Raw genomic sequence first — 15,263 nt, 5'->3', positions numbered from 1 at the left:
TGTCACCTGAGAAAAAGTACATAGAGTGTCTCAGGTGCCACCACCGCCCCCCCAGGAGACATGGATTAATTAACATGTCTGGTACCTATGGAAACCATGCTTGTAAAAATCTCCCAGACAACTCTAATATGCAGCCAAGTTTATAAATCAAATGCCTAAACTATCTACTCAATAAACATGTATCAATTAGTCTCTCATTAAATATCCCTAAGGTTAACATGATAAACTCTTTCCAAATTGGTCACAATAATCTCAACCATACTGTATGGCCTTTAGCAGTGTGACACTGATACTCTACCCTTCCCGAAGTGTCCCCTCCCCTTCGACGTGGGCTACATTTGTGACTTTTTCAACCAAAAGAATGAGGAAAGTGATAATGAAGGACTCCCAGGCCTAGGTCTTAAGAGGCCCTACAGCTTTCATTATGGCTGCCTTGGAAGTCAACCACCATGTAAAAGGAACCCCATATTGATTAATGACTGATGAGAGACCAAGAGAGAGTCCAACCTCAGGGAGGAGAACCAAGATGTCTCAGCCAACAGCTAGCACAGAAACCCATGTGTTTTGAGTGAAGCCATGTTGGAGCTCCCAGTCCAATGAAATCACCTGGAGCAAGGCAGTATGTCCTTCTTCCCTGTATTACAATTCACAGAATCATGAGCCATAAAATGGCTGTCATTTGAAGCTACTAAACATATTAGGATGATTTGCTACACACTGGTAGATACTGAAATAGTCAGAAATCCAACTCACTTTCAGCAATCATTCAACTGTTTCCCAGCTTTGATGACCAAGAAACTCTTCTTCATATTCATTACAATTTCTCCCCCTTCAATTTAAGCCCATGTCCTCTTAAATCTTTGAAGTACGGGAAGAACAGTTAGTCAAAATCCCCCCGGCAAAAACTATTCTTATACTTGAAGATGGTAATCGAGCCATCCCTTAGCTTTTCCTTCTGTAGGCTAAAATCATTCCTTTTTTAAAAAACTTATGAGGGGCGCCTGAGTGGCTCAGTGGGTTAAGCCTCTGCCTTCGGCTCGGGTCATGATCTCAGGGTCCTGGGATCGAGCCCCACATCGGGTTCCCTGCTCAGTGGGGAGCCTGCTTCCCCCCGTCTCTCTGCCTGCCTCTCTGCCTACTTGTGGTCTCTCTCTGCCAAATAAATAAATAAAATCTTTTAAAAAAAAAAAACTTATAATGATAGGACTTATTTTTAAACTTTTTAATCATTTTTATCCTCTCAAGTATTGGGGCGGCAGGGGTGGGGAAGAGAATGACAGAAACTAGATGCCACATGCCAGTACTTAACAGAGATTATTTCCTAGCCCTTATGGTTCATCTTTCCATAATCCAATTCCACAAAAGTTTATTACCCTACAAATGTAACCATTTACTGAAATTACCATGAAACCTTTTGGGTTCTTAACACTCCACTTACTCTATCTTGTGCTGACTCCCTTCACTCATCAACCTGGTCTGACACACCATTATTGAAATATGTTTTTAATAAATTCTAGGTATTTGAAGCATGATAGAAAAGCTTGAGGTTGGGGGCGCCTGGGTGGCTCAGTGGGTTAAGACTCTGCCTTCGGCTCGGGTCATGATCTCGGGGTCCTGGGATCGAGTCCTGCATCGGGCTCTCTGCTCGGCGGGGAGCCTGCTTCCCTCTCTCTCTCTCTCTGCCTGACTCTCTGTCTACTTGTGATCTCTCTCTGTCAAATAAATAAATAAAATCTTTAAAAAGAAAAGAAAAGAAAAGAAAAGCTTGAGATTGGAAGGCACACCATTAATTTCAATCAAGGTCTCTAAGCACATTCAAGGCCTTTCTGTAGGTCAGAAGGCTCTGGGTACCTCCTTCTACTTCGATGGTAAAGTGGCCTTATAAAAGGCAAGATCTTTAGCACTTGCCTACTGAGCAAAGGCACCTTTTCTGTAGAAACCAATAGGGTGTATTTAACTACAAAGAGACAAACCAGTTGCTTAACGCAATGTAAAAACATGCTGTCTCTCTGAAGTCTTACCTGAATGTATACTTCAATGTCAAAAGTAGCTTTATAATCACCAGTAAAATAGGGATAATAAAACCTACCCAACACAGAATATTGTAGGTGTCAAATAAAATGACACAAGGGAAATAATTCTGTAAAGTATTATAAAAATGTTAGGTGATAATGTGGAACTAAGTTTCATCAAGCCCAATAAATCTTCAAATTAACTTTGAATGGTAACCTGATGATTTCAGGTGACATATATGGAATAGCACCACGGGCTCAGGTTCACCAAACAGAAACTAAAAACATGCCACCTAACAAGACAGCTTACGAATTTTCTTTCTTTCTTTTTTTTTTTTTTAAGATTTTATTTATTTATTTGACACAGAGAGAGAGAGATCACAAGTACACAGAGAGGCCGGCAGAGAGAGAGGGAGAAGCAGGCTCCCCGCTGAGCAGAGAGCCCGATGCGGGGCTCGATTCCAGGATCCCGAGATCATGACCTGAGCCGAAGGCAGAGGCTTTAACCCACTGAGCCACCCAGGCGCTGCGCCCCAGCTTACAAATTTTCTAATACTGCCAAGACTAATAAAGATGTTTGGACTAATGGTTTGACACTGGGGACCCACTTCAGCCACTGTCTGATAGTGTTGGGCTCTAGGCCAGGGAGCAGGTGTAGAGAAGGAACAGTCTACTAGAAGAAACAGACAGTGCTGTGGAAGTCCAAATAAGGAGAACAACTCTAACTCTACTTGATGAAGGCAGGGAAGGTTTCGCATATGAATAAGTTTCCTGGGGGATGAGTACTTTGTGAGTCAAGAGGGTGAGGCCACTTCACCTAGAACAACATGCTATAACCAGAGACTGGGAAGATGGGAGAAATTCGGTGAGGATGGAGAGGAGAGAAATGACTGGGGAAAGGAGAGAGGTAAGCCGGGTAACAGTAACAAGTAGGACAGGGTGACATTGTAAAGGGCTTTACCTGTCAAGCTAAGTAGAAAACAGGAATCCAATGGCACTCTGAAAACCTGAGAATGAGAACATTTGATCTGGGCCTTTAGGAAGATAACTTTGGCAACAACGTGGAGGGGACGGGAGCAGAGAAAGACCTAAGGTGGGGTGGTAAAGCCCGGTCAAGACTGGATGGAGGGGGCACCTGGCTGGCTCAGTCAGCAGAGCATGCAACTCTTGTTCTTGTCCAGTTGTCTAGTTCAAGCCCCACACTGCGGGGTAGAGGTTATGTAAAAATAAACAAACAGACAAACAAATAAATAAATAGTTTTTAAAAAGAAGATTTGATAAGGCTCTCAACCAGAAGTTACAAACTCAAATTCCTGGAGGCAAAGTGGGTAAAATGTGACATCTTTAGTCTTTAACATCTGGGAGAATGGTTACCTGTAATCTTTGAGAGTACAGGTGCTGTCTCTAAGTATTCACACACAAAATTTGAAGACATTGGGCTGGTTAAACAAAATGTCTAGTAAATTAAGGCAATACAGTGGGAATGAAGGAAAGCCACACATCGATCAAACGGTACTCCAGTAACATCATCAAAAGCGCTTAGCAGAGGGGTGCCTGGGTGGCTCAGTCGTTAAGTATCTGCCTTTGGCTCAGGTCATGATCCCAGGTCCTGGGATTGAGTCCTGCATCGGGCTCCCTGCTCCATGGGAAGACTGTTCTTCTCCCACTCCCCCTGTGTCTCTGTCAAAAAAATAAGGAAAATCTTAAAAAAAAAAAAAAAGCACTTAGCAACCATGGACTTAGCATATTTAGGTGATGTGAGGCATAAACAATGAACAGGAAGACCTGGTGGACATCATTAACAGAGTTCAAACCTACAGCAACAGAAGCAGCTGACTGGTCCTCGGTGGGAAGATAATGTATGCCATTTTAGATGCCTTTTGAACACTCTGGTAGGTTTTTCAAGTTGGGTAAAGTTTATCAAGTTGGAAATAAAGATCTGAAGCTTGGGAGAGACAGCTGGACTACTAAACATACTGAGGATAGCTGAATTTACGGGCCTATTTGAGATCCTTGGAGTAAGTGATGGTGGGGGGAGGCGAGGGAAGAGTGGAAAGATGCCCAAGGTGAAGTCTTGGAGCCTCTCAACGTTTATGGGATAGCCAAAAGAGAATGCAAAGAAATAATAGAAGGATACTCTGGAAACTCAGAAGAGACAAGGTAACCTCAAAGCCAGATGAAGAGGGTCACTGGGGGAAAGAAGAATGGCCCCACAGTGCGACATGCCAGGCCAAGATTAAGTAAGGTGGAGGCTGAAACCACAACATTGGGTTTGGTAATCTGGAGTTTACTTATGATCTTTAGGAAAACATGAGTAAAGTAATGTGGGCAGAAGCCAAAATAACAAAGGGTTGATAAGAGAATCAGAGTTGAAGATGTATACAATATAGGTTCCTCCTCATTCTACCCTTACTGAGAACCAACCATGTCCCAAGGAACATGGATATCATTCTAACAAAACAGACACTGATTCTTGACGTACGCTCTGATCAGAGTAAACAGTGCTGTCCTATGTACTCATCCAGTCTTGGTGAGTAAGAAAAGACTCCATGGAAGAAATGACTGGCTCTGAAGCCAGCCAGGTGAAGTTGGGGCAGGGTGTTTTAGAGAGAGCTGGCTGGTGTAAAGGCCTGGGGTAAAAGAACACATGGGCCATCTGAGGGGAACTGTAAGGAGCAGAAGCAAACTCTGAGAGGGGCAACTGCCTAGCAGTGAGGCTTAAGTGTTAAAAAGTTTCAAAGTGAAGAGCAGGAGGGAGATAGAGCAGTAGTCTGAACAGAATTAGGGATGAGGGGAGGTTCTTCATAGTACCTCAGAGAAAAATATGGAAACTTGCTGATAAGACAGTGTTTCCCTAAAATTCAATATTCCAGTGATTAGATAGATAATAAAATACATTTGCTTCTCTCTTTCTTTAATAATGGTTTAGTTTGACTAAACTAATTCTCACAAGACACAAAAAAGGACAGAAAATACAAGAGCAAAAGATGGATAAAAGCTGTAAACCTGATATGTTTGTCTTCTCTAAGGTTTCTATGATAAATGGTCTACTTAGGACTAAAACCACATCCAGATCCCAAATGAAATGAAACTTTCCCCCTCAAGACCTCTTCTAAAGGCCTAAGGGACTGACTTTAAGATACCCATACTGCTGAGGCAATTCTGAAGACAAAGGATTTCCCATTCCTCCTGCAGCTCAGTCTAGCTAATAAAACTAAGAGAAAACAGTCTGGGGTTACCTGATTTTGCCTGTTTCAAAACATTACCACAGCAGAGAGCAAGCAGCCTCCAGTTCCTGCCGCTGAGGTCCTTGGAGCCATTTCAGATGAGCTCATCTCAGGAACCAACAGCAGCAGCTTTCAGGCAAAGTGAATGGTGCCGCCTGGGGACGTGTCTTTGGTAAGTAAGCAAGATTGCAACAGAGCAGGCAGTTTACCCGGGGCAGTGCTGACTCATGCGAGGCAAACTCCTGCTTCCCAAACAACCCAGCCGGAGCCAACGCAATCAACCGCAACTCAGAAAAGAAGAGGTGCCCCACTGATTTTTTTAAATGGAGTGCTGACTAATGGGGGCTGGTCCCTCACTCCCCTCTTGCTGGTTGCTCAGCGGACCCTGGAGCCCTTACCTGGAAGGCTCCAGGGGTCACATTCTGAAATTTCATTTGAGAACAGGTTGGGGCTCAGGACAGCAAGATTACTGAAGGTAGCAGGTTCACAGCCTTGAAGATCTCCCCTGAGAGGCTGATAAAGAAGTCACTTTGCATTATTAGAACATCTGGGTCAGAGGAATTGAGAAACTTGCCCGGTCATCGCTAGTTGGTCAAATCACCCGAGTGAATTTTTGTCAGCTTTAACCAGGCTCCCCTTTCTGTTTCCCCATTAGGCCATCCCTGACCTCTCTATTTCCCTAGACAGTGCAGAATCTCTAATTAAGACAGAAGTAAGTGAAGGCTTTAATCAGCTGCCACACACAGTTAAAGCCACATTATCCACCAGCATACCTACCGGATGCTTAAGGAATCCAGGAGTCTCTGAAAACTGTATTAACACTTGCTTTTAAAAGGAAAATCCCTAAATCTGTGTCGATTCTCATTTATTGGCCAGCTTATTAAAAAAATCAATTCTAGAATGACTGGCTCATCAACAGCTATTAATTATTATTGAATTTGCCCTGACCGGCTAGAATGGTGCTATACAAAGAAAACAAAAGATTAAGCCCTTGCTTTATGTGGGTTTTTTTTTTGTTTTGTTTTTCATTAGACAAGAAAGAAACATTAAAGTTCACATCAGATCCTTCTGCTCCCTGCTCAAAACTTCCCAAGGCCATCAGCTTTTCCTCAGCATGGGCATTCAAGGCCACCACACCTAGCCCTGTCCATTCTTCAAGGTAGGTCCCCTGCAGCGTGAACTCTGGGTGTAGCTGCCAACTCAGCTTGTCACTCAATAAATGTTATTAGGTTAGTTAAAATGTACATGCAGACTGTCAGAATTTGTGTTTAAAAACTATGCTACTTAATTCTATTCCTTTTCAAGGGGCTAGTTTAAAAAAAAAGTTATTTATACAACTGGCTTAATTCCCCTTAATTACATTATTCCAGTAGGATAGTCACACTGAGCTTTTATAAGGTTTCATAAAATGTTCCCTCTTTTATTCCTCCCTTTTAGTGTTTTCCTTTTCAGGAAATGGCTGTATTTAAAGTTTTCCTACAGTATGTGTTAATTAGTTCTTTTCAAATGATAAAGACATCTTTAGAGCAGTTGGCAACTGTTATCTCATGGACCACACTTAAAAAAAAAATTTCTGTAGTTGATGATAAGTCACAAACATTTTAATATGGGGCAACCCTCAAGACACATACAGAACGGACAAATAGGAAACCTCTTTTGAAAAAACCCATTATTGTTAGAAGCTTCTGGCACGTCCTATATATTAGTTAACTTTATTTTTATTTATTTTTTTTTAAGATTTTGTTTATTTATTAGACAGATCACAAGTAGGCAGAGAGGCAGGCGGAGAGAGAGGAGGAAGCAGGCTCCCCACTGAGCAGAGAGCCCGATGCGGGGCTCAATCCCAGGACTCTGGGATCATGACCAGAGCCGAAGGCAGAGGCTTTAACCCACTGAGCCACCCAGGCGCCCCTTAGTTAACTTTATTTTTTTTTAAAGATTTTATTTATTTGACAGAGAGAGATCACAAGTAGACAGAGAGGCAGGCAGAGAGAGAGAGAGAGAGAGAGGGAAGCAGGCTCCCCGCTGAGCAGAGAGCCCGATGCGGGACTCGATCCCAGGACCCTGAGATCATGACCCGAGCCGAAGGCAGCGGCTTAACCCACTGAGCCACCCAGGCGCCCCTTAGTTAACTTTAAATAAGGAAGAGAAAATTCAGATAGTACTGTGGCCGGGAAGTAAATGTGAATTATATAAAGAAAAATACAGGAGCCAGAAGCATCAGAATTTCCTAATTCTGCTAAAATAAACACCATTTAGCAGGTGAGAAGAACTGTTGCAGATTATCATTTCCCTGTTTTGGATTCTGTACAGTTCCCATCTTTTTCTCCAAAATATAACCATACCCCATCCCAGTTCCTTCTTTTAGGCTGGAAAGGCTGAGGATTACACTGATTTAGGGCTTTAAAAAGAGGCTAAATCTGAGCAAATGACTCAGGTACATGTGAGGTTACATGAAAACTATGAGACTATGAACCTATATGAAAATAAGAAAAATAATTTGGCTTTGTGCTTAGTAATTTCTCTCAATGCATTATCTTAAAACTCAGACAAGTCACCCACCTAAAGGTACATTTTATGGGTGGTCATAAGAGATATAAATATCACTAAAGTGTGTGTATAAAACTTGCACACACTCATACTCACTGTTTTTCTTGAAGAGGAATATGTAATGCCATTTATAGGCTACTTTTTTTTTTCCTGCAAGAGATCTTAACATTATAAACAGTAAGCAGGTGTCAAAAGAGAAATAAAAATATTCACATCTCATGATTCTGTAGTCTTCCAAATCCATGGAAAATTACCAAATACATACAAAAAGATAATGGGACGATACACATACTAGGGAGGGAGCTGTGGTGGGAACAGATCAAGGAGGTATTCTTAGCTTTATGAGTATTTGAATTTTTTATTTTTGCAAGAAACACATATTCAAATATTAGTAATTTAAAATTGGGTTAATTTAAAAGTTTTTACCATTTATGAACTAATCTTTCCCCTTTCTCACTCTTTCTTCTTAACATCTCCCTTTTACCTACTTTTCCCTCCCCAACATCCTAAATGATACTGCACATTTATTCTGTTCAACAAATTAATCCTATTTATGTCCATATCCTTTTTCTTACTGAGAAGGAGCTAACTTGATGAATCCAAGTTTTCAGGAACCAGTGGCTGGCTGTCTCTCCTTGTGGAGACTTACGGACATTGCCAAATTCTAATCCTTGGAGTTGTCGGATCTTACGTTTTTTTCAAAAAACTAGAGTACCTCCTCTTCGAAAAAGACAAATGAGCATCAACCAAACATCTATCATCTAATAAATCACAGAAATTAAATATGAGAAATAAAGTAAATTTTAGGATACTCGACAATCCACTCTAGGGGTACTTAACAATCAACAGAAGTGCTTATTAAAAATGATTATTTCCCATCCCAGTCCCTCAGACATTCTGAATTAGCACGAATGCAGAGAAAGGCCCCAGAATCAGAATTTTAAATAAAGAACTCCCTCTCCCACGTGATTCTGATGCAGGTGGCCTTGGATATTTTGAGAGAATGGTCATACAGCTATGTTCCCTGAGCACTGTTTACAAAATGAAAAGTTTTATTTCAAAGACCACCAAAATGAGCAGTAGTCTGAGAAGCTCTTGGACACTAGTCCCCTTACCCACAAGAACAGCCAAGAACATAACAATTGAACTGTATTTATTTTGTCAACTGGACCATTATTTTCTTCAAGCCTCCAGAGACAATTATCCTAACTACTCTTAAGGATTTTAGCTGTCACCCACAGTCATTATATGGAGACATTTTCACACCTGGGATGCAGTACAAGGGGCTTAATGGAATTTTTATGGCTGTGAAAATTAAAGTTCACTTGACTCAACAGAATACTCAAATAAAAGAAGGGATAAAACCTCCCCAAAGGTGCAGGTTGAAAGTAGAGGCTTTTGACTTCCTGATGAGGCAGTTTTGCCCAGAAATTCAAACCATGGGATGCTATATAGCTCATATGTCTTCGGAGTACCCAAATGCCATCTTATCACCACAGTATCAGCCAAAGCAGGCTCACTGTAACATTTGGAAGCACAAACCTCCTGTATAAAATGGCCTCTCCTGGGAGACAGAGGCTGTCGCCATGGTGGGGATCATTCCATCCTGGGGCCAAGAAGGACCAGGCAGTGCCTTTAATCTTTAACGAGCCACTTTCATGTTCAGATGTAGGGTAGGAACTGGCACTGCATAAGGCTCAACCGGCCTCACAGCACTTTGCTGCAACCCCTGCTCTCCCCACAGCTGTGTGAGGGCAGGAGAAGAGAGTCTGTCCCCGCTGGTACAGGTACCAGAACCTGTCCTATAACTTAACTGTGACCACCCAATTATCCGCTACAGTGTAATAGTTCAGAAAGGTATCCAGTATCAAGGGTACAGCAACTGCTTACCTCAGGCACTGTGAAATACTAGATCCCTAAATGTCAGGGAATTGAAAAAGCAGCGAGCCTGCAGGAAAAGGGAGAGTCCAAAGGTGACAGGACACAGGCTGAGGCCCTATTAAGACGGGGGGGCGGGGAGTCAGCGACATGACCCAATTGCCATCCTGGGGAGTGCACTTTAGAAACCTGGCAACAGAAATCTTGGAACTGCTGGACGTGTAACTTTCTATACGAAACTATTTCTTCCTTTTTTTCCCCTGAGCTGCTAATACAGACGGGCAGGGAAAGGCCCTTGTCATCCAAGTCCCCCACCTAAACAACTCCCAAAGCCGCATAATGAAGTGATTAGTAAGCTCCGGCCCTATTCCCCAGTAACCACCCACCCTCTCAGAACAAAAGATTCCAGCATTCAACTCTGAAGATTTCCTGAATGCACAGTTCTTTACTGTATTACCTCTGGATTCTTCTCCTCACATACATCTACACACACTCTCTTCTTTCTCTCTACTCCTGGCCACCTCCCATACTCATGCCCTGCCTCCAATAAATCAGACTTCCTGACTTTTCACGTTGGTTTCCATTAGAAATGCCACAAGATTAAGTGACCTTCTCACAGGTTCCCAAGCCTAGGGGGCCTTTGTTGACATGTGTTTCATGTGGACGGGTGACTCCTAGCCAAGTAGATAAGGTTACCTGTTCACCTACAGTTAATCTTCAAACTGGCTTAGGTAGGCTAGGGAAATAAAAGGTAAGACTGCACAGCTTGAATGTCCCATCAATGTAATCAAAATAATGGAAGACTGAACTGTGCATTTCAGTAGCACTTAAGAAAACACTCCATCTGACTAAGCACCTGATTGAATAGACTAATACCCAAAGGACTGTACATTCTCCAAAGATTATTGTGCTCACAGTTCTTGCTTTCCTCAAGGTTCATAAAATCAGACTTGCATTATTAATAATAGAGCAGATAGGTAGATCCTAACAGCCAGAATTTTACTGATTTTCTTGCAAATAAAACTACAACTTTATTTCGACCAAACCCATGTAACAAGGAAGAAAATACATTTTGTATATCTCAACGCTTTTGTAAAAGAACAAAAAATGGGTTAGAGAAAGGAATACAACTCTGTCCCAGGCTGAAGCACTTAAAAACAAAACAAAACAAAAAACCAGCACAGGGAAAATGCCCATAATACATTCTCCACTGAAAACAAAAAGCATTAACAGAACAGCAGTTGGGGACTACACAAACACACACATACACATATACACATAGAGGGAAAAAAAGATACAAAACATATAGCTTAAATGTCTAGAACCATTGGGGCGACTTGGTGGCTCAGTCGGTTAAGCCGCCCACTCTTGGTTTCTGCTCCAGTCATGATCTCAGGGTTGTGACATCAAGGCCCCAACAGGCTCTGTGCTCAAGCGTGCAGTCTGCTTAGGATTCCTTCCCTATGCCCCTGCCTCCCAGCCCCTGGCTCTCTCTCTCTCAAATAAATAAAGTCTTTTGAAAAAAAGTCTAGAGGGATGCCTATGTGGCTCAGTTGGTTGAGCAACTGCCTTTGGCTCAGGCCATGATCCCAGAGTCCTGGGATCGAGTCCCACATCGGGCTCCCTGCTCGGCGGGAGTCTGCTTCTCCCACTGACCTCTCTCCTTTCATGCCCTCTAATAAATGAATAAAATCTTAAAAAAAAAAAAAAAAAAGTCTAGGGGCACCTGGGTGGCTCAGTGGGTTGGAGCCTCTGCCTTTGGCTCAGGTCATGATCTCAGGGTCCTGGGATCGAGCCCCCCATCGGGCTCTCTGCTCAGCGGGGAGCCTGCTTCCTCCTCTCTCTCTCTGCCTGCCTCTCTGCCTACTTGTGATCTCTGTCTGTCAAATAAATAAATAAAAATCTTAAAAAAAAAAAGTCTACAACCATTTAATAGTAGCTACTTCTGGTAAGGGAGATGTTTACCTTCTGCTTTATATGTATACTTCTGTGCTATTTTAGTTTTTTTAAATGAGCGGTATAAGCTAATTAATATTATGAGAAATAAGGATCACTTGACAAAATGAAACAATTTGAACAAGTTGGTAGGGCCATTCTAAGCCAAATTTTTAGCATATTTAAAGCTATATTCACTGAGGCAAATTTCTAAAGAAGTTACCAGAAATTCATAGTTTGAGGATAGTATTGTTTGTTCACCATCACCGGCAGCAGCGTGCCAGGTCCTGCCGGGTAAAGGGAGGGGGTCTCATGCTCACAGTTCCTGCCGCCCGCTCTTTCCTCTCTCACAGCCGGGGGACGAAAGAGCACGTCAACAGACCACTGAATGCTGTGTACAGAGGCAGTCTTGCAGCGTGCTAACAATATGCGACTCAAAAATCTTTGCTCTTTGTCAGGTCGGTTTTACCAAGTGATCTGATGAACTTAAAAACCAGATATGCTACCTAGTGGAAAAGCTAAAATCAAAAATGGTGACAATACCGAAAGTTGGCAAGGACGTGGAGAAACTGAATCTTCTACTTTGCTGGTGGGACTGTGAGATGGCACAGCCACTCTGGAAAACCGTTTGGCAGTTTCTTTAAAAAACTAAACATATACTTATCATCGGACTCAGCAATTGCATTCCTGGGCACTTAATCCAGAAAAATTAAAAACCATGTCCACGAAACACCTGTACCCAAATGTTCAAGACGGCTTTATTGATATTGCTCCAAACTGGAAACCACCAAAATGCCCTTCAACAGGTGAACGGTTAAAGAAACTACGGTCCATTCACACCACGGAATACCATTCAGCCATAAAAAGGAGCGGACTATTGCTACACACAACTTGGATAGAGAGGGCTGAGTGAAAAATGCCGATCTCTGAAGGCCACATATTGTTATGACCCATTTCCGTAACACTTGAGAAATGAAGAAATGAGAGAGGAAGAGAGAGAGAAGAGATCGCTGGTTGCCAAGGATTAGGGATGATACGGCTCTAATGGTGCAATTACTCATTCCACTGTCCGATCACCAGGGGTAACCCAGAAAGTTGAAAAGTGTATAAAGCAAAGCACATTTCTTACTATTTTGCATTTGCATCTAAACCTCGAGTCAGGAGCCAAAAGGCAGAAGTAACCAAGCGCAGAGTGAACCCTGCTGTGGTTCCAGCTCAGCATTCAGCAGAAAGCGTCCTGCTTGAAATCAGCAGCATCAGAACACTGCAGCAATTGGACGAAGAAATTGTGAAAGACGGGGTTACCAGGCAGGGCAGCTCACATTTGACAGCTTCTGACCACAACTAGCTTTTCTTACAGAAGTCTCAGGAGTAGTCTCCAAAATGTGAGGGAGAGGTTAGCAGAAAAACTTCCAAGGAGGCTTCCTCTGTGATTTCTTCGGGCCAGTCCTCACGGGGCCTCTGAGCAGGGGAAGCAGGACCCAGGTCTCAAGCCCAGAGAACAGAGTTTTACTTTCTGTACTGATCAGGATTTCCTCCTAAAAGTGGTCTGTCACCATTTATGCCACTATTGCTTACAAGAGGAGGCCAGAACATCTATACATCTCGTGTAGAAGCCACTTTACTGGGAAGGCCTACCAACTAACAGGAAGACATACCCCCCCCCCAAGGAAAAAAATAACTGAAAAATGAACTGCCACCAATACATTCTCCTCTAAGCCAATGTTTCAGCTGTTTAGCCAAATGTGCTTTTAAGGGTGACTGGTTTATACATCAAATACAATTGTAATGTTAGAATTAGGAATAAACTATAAAGCCATCCTTCAGTGTGAACAGAACTAAAACTAGTAGAATATGTAACAAGTATTACTAATACCATTTTTTTTTTTTTTAATTTCCAGAGAAAAAGAGAGAGAGCAAGAGCACAAGCAGGGGGAGCGGCAGACAGAGGGAGAAGCAGGTTCCCCGCTGAGCAGAGAGCCTGATGCGGGGCTTGATCCCAGGACCCAGGGATCATGACCTGAGCCAAAGGCAGACTCTTAACCAACTGAGCCCCCCAGGCGTCCCGCTAATATCACTTTCTAATCACATTCCATACAAGAGGACCATGTATAAAAAATTTCAAAGCCCACCCCTTCTATGAACTGGAATCTACTTCTGAAGACCTATTCTGAAAAGTCATCATCATAGGCGAGCCAGTAGAGTGTAAAGCCATTGGAGCCTTGGTGGTTGAGAGTTTGGCTTTAACAGCCAGAAGGTTCCAACACTGTGTGGCCTTAGGCCTATCACTTAACTTCTCTGTGCAGTGTTTTCACATCTGTGGAACACAAATACTAGTACCTACACTTCATAAAACTGTTAGAAGGATGAAATAAGTTCTTACAGGCAAGTCCCTGCACCTGGCCAGTACATGACTGTTGGTAATTTTTATACAGGTAAAGTATGGCGCAAAGACAAGTATCACACAGCAAGAGAATTGTCAGTCCTACACAAAACTCTCTCCTACTTTTAGACACAAGGAAGCTTTCGCCTCACTCGCACCAAAGAATGCATACAACCCCATTCAGAAAAAAGTATCATTTTACACAATGGAATGAGTAAAATAAACCCTGCGGAGCACGCCTAAGGCTTCCCAAGCTCTCACGGGCAACATATGATTTCAATAGGGACTGTTTTGTAAAGGCAGTTTTATAATATCCTTTACTAAATGAAATGTTCAAAGTGAAAATTCAAGGCTTCACACAGCAGGCATACACTTTCAAAAACATCTGTACCCTCACTCATGTTCCCCATCCTTCTTTCCTCATCGAGGTCATAACAACCAACGATCTCTGTAGGCTGGTCCACAGCCTGACAGCATGCCATCCTCCAGAACAGGCACTAACTGGGGAAAGCAGGCCCAAGGAGTCAATATCCTCTTAACAGCCCCAAACCACACCCCGCTGCAGGCACAAAGATGGGAGTTTGTTCTAGAGACACTTAAAAAAAAAGTTTTGACTTCAATAATCTAGACACAATGCCATACCTTTCTCCACTTCTAGGCTTCCCAACTATTCAGGGAACAACCACAGACATTTTGGAACCAGAAACATAAATTGTTTCCAAAAGTGTTCAACAGTGCTTGTCCAAAGGCCCCCGTAGAGCTGGTAATTTAGACAGCTGTGCCTGGAGCCACAGAAGCTGCATTTTCTAAGGAGTATTGCTTCCGAACAATTGAAACTTTCTCTAGCGCAAAGCCAAGACACAGGGAGCAGTGTTGTTTGCGAACACTCACAACAGTTTCATTTTTGTTTAACCACCAAAATAACAGCTCCAATAATCTATCAAGTTTGACATTTTATCCAACTAAGCAGTTAAACCAGGATGCAAAGCCTGCAGATACTCCCCCCTTTGCTCTGTTTCAACATTCGTTTTGACATTACAGCAACACAAACTAATAATACTTGTTCCTAGGCTACTTACAAAAGGCTTCTATAAAGCAAACACAAACTTCAGTGTCTCAAAAGAAAAAACAAAACTGTATGCCCCCAAATTTTATTTGTCTTCTACCTTTAAGCGGCTTTATTAGCAGTGAGTAAAGGCCAAGAAGTTGAAAACTCCTTTTTAGTATTTAGTCAAATACTAAAATACTCCTGATACAGGCACCAAAGGTAAGTTCTAT

General features: G+C 42.4%; 1 protein-coding gene across 8 annotated transcripts in view; it reads right to left on the bottom strand.

The window, feature by feature from the left end:
* The window catches only part of RFFL (ring finger and FYVE like domain containing E3 ubiquitin protein ligase), a 66,986-nt gene that overhangs the window by 42,169 nt on the left and 9,554 nt on the right, over positions 1–15,263 (bottom strand). The window contains exon 1 of one of the 8 annotated variants that reach the window (XM_047706121.1): positions 5,252–5,389. The exons of the other annotated variants lie outside the window; for them this stretch is intronic. The gene's annotated coding sequence lies outside the window, so the exon portion shown is untranslated. Of the gene's footprint in view, positions 1–5,251; positions 5,390–15,263 lie in introns of those variants that run through there. 8 annotated transcript variants of the gene reach the window in all.

Source organism: Lutra lutra, chromosome 16 (genome assembly GCF_902655055.1).
Source record: "Lutra lutra chromosome 16, mLutLut1.2, whole genome shotgun sequence".
NCBI classification, from domain to species: domain Eukaryota; kingdom Metazoa; phylum Chordata; class Mammalia; order Carnivora; family Mustelidae; genus Lutra; species Lutra lutra.
Note: the sequence above shows the minus strand (reverse complement) of the source record. Positions and strands in the feature narration are given on the sequence as shown.